The sequence below is a fragment of the Cyprinus carpio genome, chromosome B1, assembly GCF_018340385.1.
Source record: "Cyprinus carpio isolate SPL01 chromosome B1, ASM1834038v1, whole genome shotgun sequence".
Taxonomy (NCBI): Eukaryota; Metazoa; Chordata; class Actinopteri; order Cypriniformes; family Cyprinidae; genus Cyprinus; species Cyprinus carpio.
The window spans coordinates 23,465,651-23,476,715 of NC_056597.1; positions in this window are offsets into that span (position 1 = coordinate 23,465,651).

Below are 11,065 nucleotides of genomic sequence, written 5' to 3' on the forward strand. Positions count from 1 at the left end.
CACTCCCAGAGTGAAGTGGGTCATGTCCTGTCCGCAAAGGGCATTCCTGCTAAGCACAGATGTGTGTCACAGGAGGTATACAGTCCCTGGGATTTAACACTGAATTGTAGGTTGCCCCAGCAAGTCATAAGAAAATGCATGGTCAGTCTTTGTGCATAAACTTTTACCTTTTGTGTGTAACTTTATAGAATGATTTTAAAAAACTGTAAATCCAAATAAAGATGGAACGCCTACAGATGTGGGTTATGTAACAAAAGATATAATTCCATAATCCAGTAGTAACCTGTAGTACAGCTTTGAAGGGAGTCCTAAGCAGCTGAAATAATACACAACGGGCACCAAAGCGGTAGGAGATGCCTCCTTCTGTGCACAGCTCGAGACAACATGGTGCTAACACCAATATTCCAGATGCAATGAGGCCATTTGAAATAAAGTAGAACTGGTTGAGTCACCTCTCCCATGAACCTTTAGGGAGAAATACGATGGCTGGTGAGTTCCCACTGCCCTATCAAACTGATAAGAAAAACAAATGAAAACATCCCCCGCTGTCAGGTACACATCTGTGCTTTCCAATAGTGTGAGATCCCTTATTTTTCGATGTCTATTTTGGAAAACAAGGCTTTATTTACGCAAAACTGTAATTAAAGATAAACACAACTATGTGATTCTCATAGGAATCAACATGACAACATCAAATTTTGTTTAATTTTTCTGCATATTCACTGATCAAAAGTTATAAATAATACAATTGTATTGGTCACACTTTAGGATCAATTTTCAATATTAACTAACTGTTAACTATGACTTTTGACTCAAACTCTTAATCTGCTGTTTATTAATAGTTAGTAAGGTAGTTAAGTTTAGGATTAAGGAATCTAGAATATGGTCATGCAGAATACGGCATTAATGTGTGCTTTATAAGTACTAAACAGCCGATATGCTAGTAATATGCATGTTAATAAACAAATAGTTAATATTGAGAATTGTGTTACCAAATATACATTTTTTTTAAATAATTAACAAAAATTACAAATATTTAAAAATAATAATAATAACAATATATATTGGCCTATTATGTGTGTTTGTGTGTTTCCAGTTCTGTGGCTCAGCTGGCTGGTGTTCCTCGTCTTATCGCTCTCTAGGTCAACGGCCAAGGTGTCACTCTGCAGCCTCTGTGAATATCTCCAGCTAGTTAATTATCCAGCTCAGTAATTAGGCTACTAATTCATTATCCTGAACTATAACTTTTGCTAATGGCAGGGAGATGTCTGTTATATGTGCATGTGTTAGTGTAACCCAGGTGCACCAGTGGATTTTGATTGCAGTGTTTCCGTGCTTCAGGGCATGACTGCTGAGTCAGAGTTAGGGCATTCTTGGTCTTTTGATAAACTCCATATGAACAGGCCAAGCTTATGCAATAAAGCCACAACATGTGACTGTGCAAGTACGTCTAGAGTGTCTATCAGGCATGCTACGACTGCCAACACAAATATGAAAGCATGACAAACATAACTTGTGCTGGGCTTAGAGGCCACAATCCAATCCAATAGGTTTTGCCCTTTTGAGGTCATTCTGGTCACGCACTCATAACAGTGTTTCTTATTCTGCACGTACCGCAGACTTCCATATGAAAGCAGTGTTTGCCAATATAACAGGAAACTCTGTTATAAGGAACTAGATAGATGGATGGATGGACTAATGGACGGGCGGATGGATAAATAGAGGAATAGACAGGTAGATGATGGATGGCTGGGTGGATGGAGGGATAGATTATTGGATGGATAGTTCAAAAAAATTTTTGATGGATGAATGGACAGATGGACAGGCAACTAGATAGATGAACAGATGGGTAAACAGAAGGAGATATGAACACTTTTAATATAAAAATGGCTAGATAGATATTTTTTGAACATATGGATAGATAGATTGATTGATAGATAGATAGATAGATAGATAGATAGATAGATAGATAGATAGATAGATCTTGCATCCCTTTTGGGTTTACTTTCTTCAAATATTGTCCATTTAAATGTTAAAAACAACTTGACTTCTAAAAAAAAAAAAAAAAAAAAAAAAAGAAAATTAAACCCAGAAAGTCTAATTGCTCAAGTGATGGATCTTTATTTGAGCTTAATGTAGGAATTCATGCATTTGTGTTCAGGAACAGCATTTGAAATCATTCTCTGTATATTTTCCAGTGGGAAAATGCTAGTATTGTCCCACCGTTCTGCATGGAAGGCATCTGCATGAGGTTTCATTTGCAAGAGAACAGCTCTTGAAACAACATTTACAGTCATTGGAAAAGTCACACACAAAGCTTAACCTTGTTGAACGGTAGACCACACAGAAAAGCATTGCGTGCCAGTTATTGTGTTTACCTCCAACTCGCAGGCTCTGGCTTGATGACTTCCCCTAGTCTGAGATATTGATGAACAGAGTGATAGTACATTTTATTCCCTTAATTCCACACCATTGCAACGAATCTTGCATTTACGTATGCTGACCGTTTCAAAATGTTTTTGACATTTTGATTTTGTATTTTGTCAAGTTGAATGTCAGTTTAATAATTTTCCATTATGGAAATGTGTCTAGTTCTGATGCAGATAATGGGAATTGTTTGTACTCTTTTAGATCTCATTAATTATTTTTTTTCCTACATGAACAAAAGAGAGTACAGGACGGTGTAGGAATCATGAGGACAGGTGGTCTCAGGGATACTAGTGTGAATTGTTTGTCGATTCGAGCCGGTCTAGTGTCTGCAGCCCCAGACAGCACCCTCTTCTCATGTCTGCTTCAGCTGTTATGTAACTCACCACCTAACCCTGTTCTTTCTTCCTGTTGCTGATTGGCCCAGAAAAACCTTGACTTTGCATATACTTTCCAAACTGGGTGATTGAGAGTGAGCTCTGGATTTCTCTACTGATTTACTTCTGCTGTTGTCTTTCACTTGCATTAAGCTTTAGAAAGCTTAACCACATTATTAAAGTCTGCTTGATTGCATTATCTGAGGATAAACTGGATAGCAGGGGCCCAGAATGCCGCTTGTTTTTGCCTGAAATACAGGCAAATGATCCTGTGAGAAGGAGCTTGTGTCAATAAATGGAAGACCGCTCAGATTTCTGTTTGTGGATATCATATTATGTATTCATGCTGGCTTATGCATAAGGGATTCAACAACAAAATTGTCCTGTTATGCAACGTACGGGGCTCCAGATTTGTCTAATCAAATCATGAGAAAGGTATTTTACCCATATATAGACCACAGTAGGCCTAAACGTGGAGCAGTTAGAGTTTGCAGCCTCTTGAGTCTAGTTTGACTGCAAGTGCACTTGGTTTCAATAAATCCTATAGACCACCAAAGATGGATGGTAAACATTTTTAGTTTAATCTCACAAGGATAATGAGCTTTAAAATCAAATTAGAAACATTTAGATGCCCCTCTGCATAACCACATTATAGTTTTGTGTTTATAAAATCACACACTGAAAGAACTCAGTAAATATCACACTTCTAGTGCTGTTCTGCCAACTGTGCAGCTAACCCATGTACTGATGTTTTAAAGGTTCTGAGATAATACACTCCTTTTTTTTTTTCTTTTTCTTTTTTTTTCTTTTTTTTTTTTCAGAGGAAATAATGAAAAAAAAAATAGATTATTACCAGACATGGCTGAAATGAATTTCTGGTTTCCCTTTCAGTTCTGTAGCCTGTTCTGTATCTTTCTCATATCTTATTTAAGTCTGAAGTGTACTGTAGTCGTGGGTCAGGACATGCTCTATATTCTCACAGAGGCCTTAGTTAATGTCATTTCAGGTCACATCAGCTGACCAGACAGAAGCACAATTACTGTAATTTTAAATAGACACACACACACAGTTAATGTAATTTCAGGTACACACAAAGGAAGTGAGATTAATGAAAAGCCTCAGAGCTGAAAGAACTGGGTCAGTTTTTGCAAAATCGTGCAAGACTGAACCTTCAATCAATTAAAATTGAAATCAAAATTAGTTATGTGATATGCAATTAATTAATCAAATTAATTGCATCCATCAGTATTTGTTGTGAAAATTTCTTTGCCATATCATTGAATCCAGGGCACTCTATTATGTGATCATGTTTTGTTGTTGTTTTGTTGTTGTTGTTGTTTTTGTTTTGTTTTGTTTCTTTTCTTGTCTTTTGTTGTTGTTGTTGTTTTTGTTTTGTTTTGTTTGTCTATGTACACAGATGGATGGCTGTTACATTGGATACTGCTGTTTTTCAACATCTTGTGCAATGTTTACTGCATTTTTAAGATGCAGTGATGCATTTTTAAAATTCATTATATTAAATATAGTATAGCACAATACAAAAATATTAATAACTTGTTAATAATATATATTATTGTTTGATTTAATATAGTATCGTGTATAATGCAATTTTAATGTGCTGTCAACCTCAAATTATATATCAAATATAATTACATTTAATTAAATATATAATCATATTAAAATTATCATGTAAAAAAATAAATGTGTTGTAATATATTTTATATTATAATGCATTTTGAAATAAATTTCATGCTGTATGTGATTAACAACAGATTATTTCAAAAAGATCCTATAGACACTTACATGCAAAAACACTAAATAGCAAACACGGTGGAGTTTTGGCTTGAAATGGCTGTATTTTTGTGACCGTTACATAATTCTGTTCATCTGTTGCCATTTTGTCTTGCCAAGTGCCAAACACACTAAGCAGCTTAATCTGTAATTTAATGTACTCCAGTCCAGATTTGAAGTCAGATTAACCTTTTTTTTTCTTTTTTTTCTTTTTGTAATTTTAGCCAAGTGCAGTTTGATGCATTTCCACAACTACTCCAATCTTTGGAAACAAACCTCTCCAGTGTTTGGTCTTGGACGGTACATGAAAGCTGCTTGTTACAGGGATATGACTGGGTGCTTCAGCTCTGCCAGCAGCTCCATTGTAACAAATGTGTTTTACAGGGTAGGCTGTTTTGTCTGGCCTGTTTTCTTTGTGGGCTCTTTGCCCTGCAGCCATTTTCCTCAAAGGAAACCTTTGGAAATGTCCTTTCTGTTTCATTTCCGAGACTTATAAGGCTGTCACACTTTTGTTCTGCTTTGATGATGGTTATTCTTTGTGTCATTTTGTGTACATTACAAATGTCTCATTTAAGCTTTGAAAGGATCGTAAAACACTAAACATACAGTATAACAATTATTTCTGCTTTCGACACTGAAATCGAAGCTTTGAGGTGGAAGTAACAGGGAGACAAAGTCAGCTAAATGTTCTGGACTGCTCTTTAAAAAAGTCAATACGTGTTTCCTCTCTCTCAACAGGCAAGGAACAAGATAAACAAAATCCCCTTTCGACAAATACTCCACCAATTGCCAATGGAAACAGTCCTTGGGATGGTGTTTAAAGAGTGATGGATTGAGGGACTTTTGTCCATGCGTTTCTGGGAAATTATTGATGCTATAAAGCTGATTTAGTTTGCTTAGTGTAGAAGTGGCTTGAACTTCACCACTCATTCAAAACAGTGGGAGTTCTCCGCACATGATCTGTGTGATAGAGTTCCTTGGACACAAAGCGGATTTGGATAGGGAGAGCGGGCGTCTTTCCAACTAGGACAGAATGTACCGCATGAGTCCGCTCACATGCATTTGAGTGCATGCAGCTGTCATTTCGCACTGCTCATGAATCAATGCAACGTTTGAGTTTGTCCCTGGCTTTGGTGTCAGCTGTGTGCAGTAGCTGTTGATGGCCAGACTTAATGTTTTGCACCTTCTCTTGGACAAACTGTGCTGCATGCGTGTGTTTACACCTCCTCTCTAATATCATGTGCTCTCATGTGCACTGAGTGGGTCTTATGCAAAGAATTTTGACTGAGCTGGAATGCACAAAGCACCACAAATCAGGTTCATTGTAGTACCATTAAAAGAGATTATCTATAACTTCAAAAATGTTTTTAGTAGAACTTTAACGGAACAAACATCTAAATGTCAACAGCATTTTTTTCCTCTTTTAGAAAGATTTACACATGCACACACCAAATTCGTAATATAGAGTATATATAAATAAACTGACTATTAATAAAATTATTAATAATTATTATTAAAATGCCTAATTGGCTATTGGCTATTGGACATGATTTATATATGTTACTTTCAATAATAATAATAATAATAATAATGATAATAATGATAATAATACATTTAAAACAATTATTCAGTATTAAGAATAATATAAAATAATATTTAAAACAAATTATAAATATTTTATACATTCATACATACACATATTATATAATAATAATAATAATTATTATTATTATTATTATTATTATTATTATTATTATTATTATTATTATTATTATTGTATATAACATATATTATTACTGACAATAACAAATAAAAATATAGCCTAAAGTAGACCTTTAAAAAAAAACACCCCTCCTTAAATCTTGTGTGGCTCAAAGGGGATCTCATGAGAGCAGCTGCCCACGGACTGAAAACTTTGAAAAGCATTTTAATGTGTTTCCCACCTGCAGTTTAGCAAGAGCACTTGTGCATTACTCACACAGCTCTTTCTGAGTTGTGAATGGATCTAGGCACTCTATCTGCAGTTTGTCCAGTCTTCTCAGCATTCCACTCCTTTCCTTTGACCTAGCTGGTGATTTATGCTGGAACTTTATGCTCACATTTACACTCTTTTCTAACTTTTTAATAAGAACCAATTGTGCTCCCCAGTGTGAAGCTTTCTCTGCATGTCTAGCATAGTGAAAGCTGAAATTTATCTTCTTCTTGAAGGAGAGTGTGAATCCTCAGTAGGCCCGAGCCTTGTTTGTTTTCTAATTTTATCTGAATGCATTACTTCAGCGTTGGCTGCCAAAATGCTGGTTTAAATTAGGAGTGTGCAGCATTTTCAATGCGCCAGCACTGGAACCCCTCCAACTAGAGTAAACGTGGATTTTGTATTTTCCAGCACTGGATAGAGTAAACGTGGATGTGGTTATTATTGCTGCATCAGGTTATTTTTTATTTGAGGACAGAGAGATAAATCTTTGATCGTATATATAAAACTACACTATTAAATCCGAGAGATCAGAATGTCTCATTAGGCGAGAGTGCCAAACAGAGCCACTGCTTGGAAACACATTAGAGTTGTTTGGGTTACACAGTGTCAGAAGTTCCTATTTAATGATGTAGCCTGTGGATGGCATGGCATAACACGGTGTTAATGCATGTGGGGTGGAGGATTGTACTTGCAAGGTCAGATCCCTTGTGTGTTGTCATTTTAGTTTCTTAACAGCTGAAAATTCCCCCCACCCCAAATTAAATATAAAAACAAGTGTTGAATATATGAAGAAATATGGGCTTTGTTAATTTTTCTGCATTGGTGTGTTTGCATCTTTTTAGAAGTAGATGACAAGTCATTTGTTGACTTGTATCGAGAAGCTGCAAACAGATTACTAAACATTTATTGCAGATCTCTTTTAAATTTATTTTATGACTGAAATTTGTGTTACATAAATAAAATGTATATTTGTTTTTTGTTTTATTTTTTGGAGGATTTTAGTTGATGAAATTCACTTATCCAACCCCTTTACGATCATGTCATTGTTTTTCATTGTTTTTAATTCAGTATTTTTTTTTATATAATACAATTACCAATTTTATTTTTTATTTTTTTACGGCTCTACACCAAATAAACACCAAAAATCCCATTGCAAAATGTAATTTATGTCAGGCATGGTACTAATATTTATATAGTTTATTTATTTTTGGCTTATATGTCATCACTCATGTTGTTGCTCAAGTGTGGAAAGTGTGGGAAGGAGTGAGGCTGTAATTTTATTATGTGCAGGTGTACTGCCAGCGGCTTCCTGGATTCAGCTGAAGTCTGTGTTTCAGTAAAATTAAAGTAGGCTGCTAAATCCATCAAACATTAAACAGTGAGCTAAAGTGTGACTTAAATGTTCATTAAACAGTGAGCTAAAGTGTGATTTATATGTTTCTTTCTTCAATACCACATATCTGCCCTGTGGCATTTCACATAAAAATGTCTCTCACACACATCTCTTATGCTTGGATTGTTTTTTAGTGTCTTCCTTGCAGTTTGAGTCTCACACAGTTTGCAGTTTAACTGTTTTCATCTGTGATGATGAGATATGGATATATTTATCATGCATACAAGGCGTGTGTTGAACTGTTTGTAAACTAGGACATCTCCCCATTTGCAGTCAGTAAACAAGGGAATGAATGCATTATATTAAAAAAAGTAAATAAAAATGTGCATGTCATTTTCTGTGCAAAGCTCAGGCCCGAGACTGTTGCATCCTAAATATGAAGTGTGCATGTGTTTGTGTAGGATTGTAGTGTTGTGTACAGTATGTGTGACTGAGGGTTGCAGCACACTAATAATCTCTAGCATGCTTGTGTGAAGCACTGCCTTTCCCAAACCACAGCAGAGTTGTAAAACTCTCTAGAGAACACTGTATAAAAAATGCTGTATGTTGAGGATATGGGACAGGTGGGTAATAATTACTGTGTCAAATTATATGAAGAAACAAATGTTCAGGGAGCCATACTGGCTCGACTTCATCCTGCATTGCAGTGTAAGCACCATGCAGGTAGTCTCACTCTTCATACTTATTATTACACCATGATTTCAGTTCTATGACTTCCCATATATCATCTTTAACAGAGCTTGAGGCATCAAAACAAAAGCAAAACCTAGTTGGATGTGGATGTGTTGGCACTGAAACGCTTGAAAATCAGCTTATTTCAAGGCTTTTAAGACCCAAATGTAATACTCCTTACCTTGTTTTCATGGTAATTCATCTTCATTGTGTCAAGTTCAACTGAGATTACTGCACTTGGCTATAGCGACTTTAATGATTAGAATTGCAGAAGTTGCAGCCGCTTTGCTTGACATAAGGAATGCTGTAAATTTCCCACCGCTGGTCTGTTAGAGGCATTTCTTTCCCTGAAGGTGTAAACAGGAAGAGAAACTGATAGGCTAGTATTTGGCAGAGCTCAGACTAGATAACAATCTCACCACTCAGTTAAAACACATCTTAACATTGTCTAAAGACATTCATTAATAAAATTCACAAATGTATAATATAACCTACTATTTAATGTAGATTCAGGTTACACTTACTTGTGATGGTCTCTTTTAGACATTCTGTTGACTATTAGTACCTTTGCAACTACACGTGAACTCACTTTCAATTGAAGCTTTGTCAGGAGTTTGATTGACAGGCGATCTGACCAATCACAATGCAGAAACTGCCATTTTTTTCTGACAGACAAACCAGACAGGAGAGAAGATGTAGTATTTTTGCGTTTGAAATAAGATACCTTCTGATGTTCACTCATGTTTATTCCGTGCTATAACTAGTAAGGAGGAAGAGATGATCGGTTCATGTGCCGCTTGAACTGAGGCGCTACAGTGATCTGTCACTACACATTACAAAGCCACACACACACACAAAAATGAATTTTGTTATTGAAAAAAAATTTTTTTTTAATTGAATTTCATAAAAAATGACTAAATTCGAAAGCTGATACTTTGTTTCATACCAAAAGTTCACTCAAAAAAATAATGGGTTGTTTCAACCCAACTTTGGGTCAAATATGGACTAACCCAACCATTTGGTTAAATTTTTCAATTAAATTTTTAACCCAAAAGTTGAGTTTGTTTTTTTTTTACCCAATTTTGGGTTGAAATGACCTAGAATTTTTTATGATGTTGAAAGTTGGTAGAAATGCATTGGGGTCATATTTTTAACTTTTAACAGCTTAAATTCTGTTCTGTACCTCACACAAAACAACTGTGTTCAGCCAGAGAGGCATCATCATTTGGATTGATTTGGTACTGCTTTTTGACATTATTTGCAATAAAAATGATTGTGATTGTTTTTTCTGTCTGTAATGTTTTACTTTATACTGTACATATTTTTAAGAAATTGTTATGGTTAGGTTTAGAGGTAGGAGTGGAGTTAAATTTTCCTGCCCATTTCTGTCTGTTGTAGTTTATATATTATTTTATATATTCTATATAAAATGGTCATGTTTAGGTATGGGGATAGGGTTCAGGGATCTAAAAAATAAATGATTTATTGATAAAAAGATGAAAGTGTATACATAATAATGCTTACATTTTGGAAGTTTCAGTATGTCCAAATTGTACGTTTCCGCATCAATCAAAACTGCAAATGTTGCATACTAATACCTATGTATTAACAATTAGATCTGTCTGACATTTATTCATATCTGCCCTAGTTCTGACCTTTTTCAATAAATCGGTTAAATGTTTCAATTAAATTTTTAACCCAAAAGTTGAGTTTGTTCTCAAGTACAACTCACAGACTCTATGAGCTGGTACCAGCAGCTTGCAAAAGTTCCTTAAATAGTATCTAGCCTGGAAGCTTATGAATCCTGCATTTCCTGAGGCAGGAAAAACTGAATGGTTTATGTGGTCAAAAATAACTAAAAATAGCTAAATTTACATTCACTCACTCATGGTGGGAATATCATGAGAGATTTGTGCATACAGCACTCATTAGCCTCCACACCTAGCAACCAGATCAAAATATTAAATATAGGACACAAATTATAAGTATTATTACAAGTATTGACCAGATGAAGTCATGATCTTACTGTAAATGCAATTGTTGATGGGCTGAAGAACAACAACATCGGGCTTAGCTGTCCTTTTTTTCTATTTTAGAAGCAATTACACAGACAATGGCAAGGATAGTTCACCTGTGCAGAGATCAGGCTAACTGCACTCCAAGGCCTCTGTTGTTGGATTGAACCGACGTCATAAGGAAGAGATGAACATCCGGGTTGTGTTTTGAAAACACCCACTTTTAACAATACCCACCCTTGAGGTAATATCCAGTGTTGTTTACTGCATTTAGTTTCCTGTAGGACTCAGCATTGCCAGACCAAGCAGATCCACAGCTTTGATTATTCAATAGTCGTGACAGGCTCCAAACATAATTCAGAAAAATAGGCATTGCAAGAAGATGCAGATCCACAGCTTTGATTATTCAATAGTC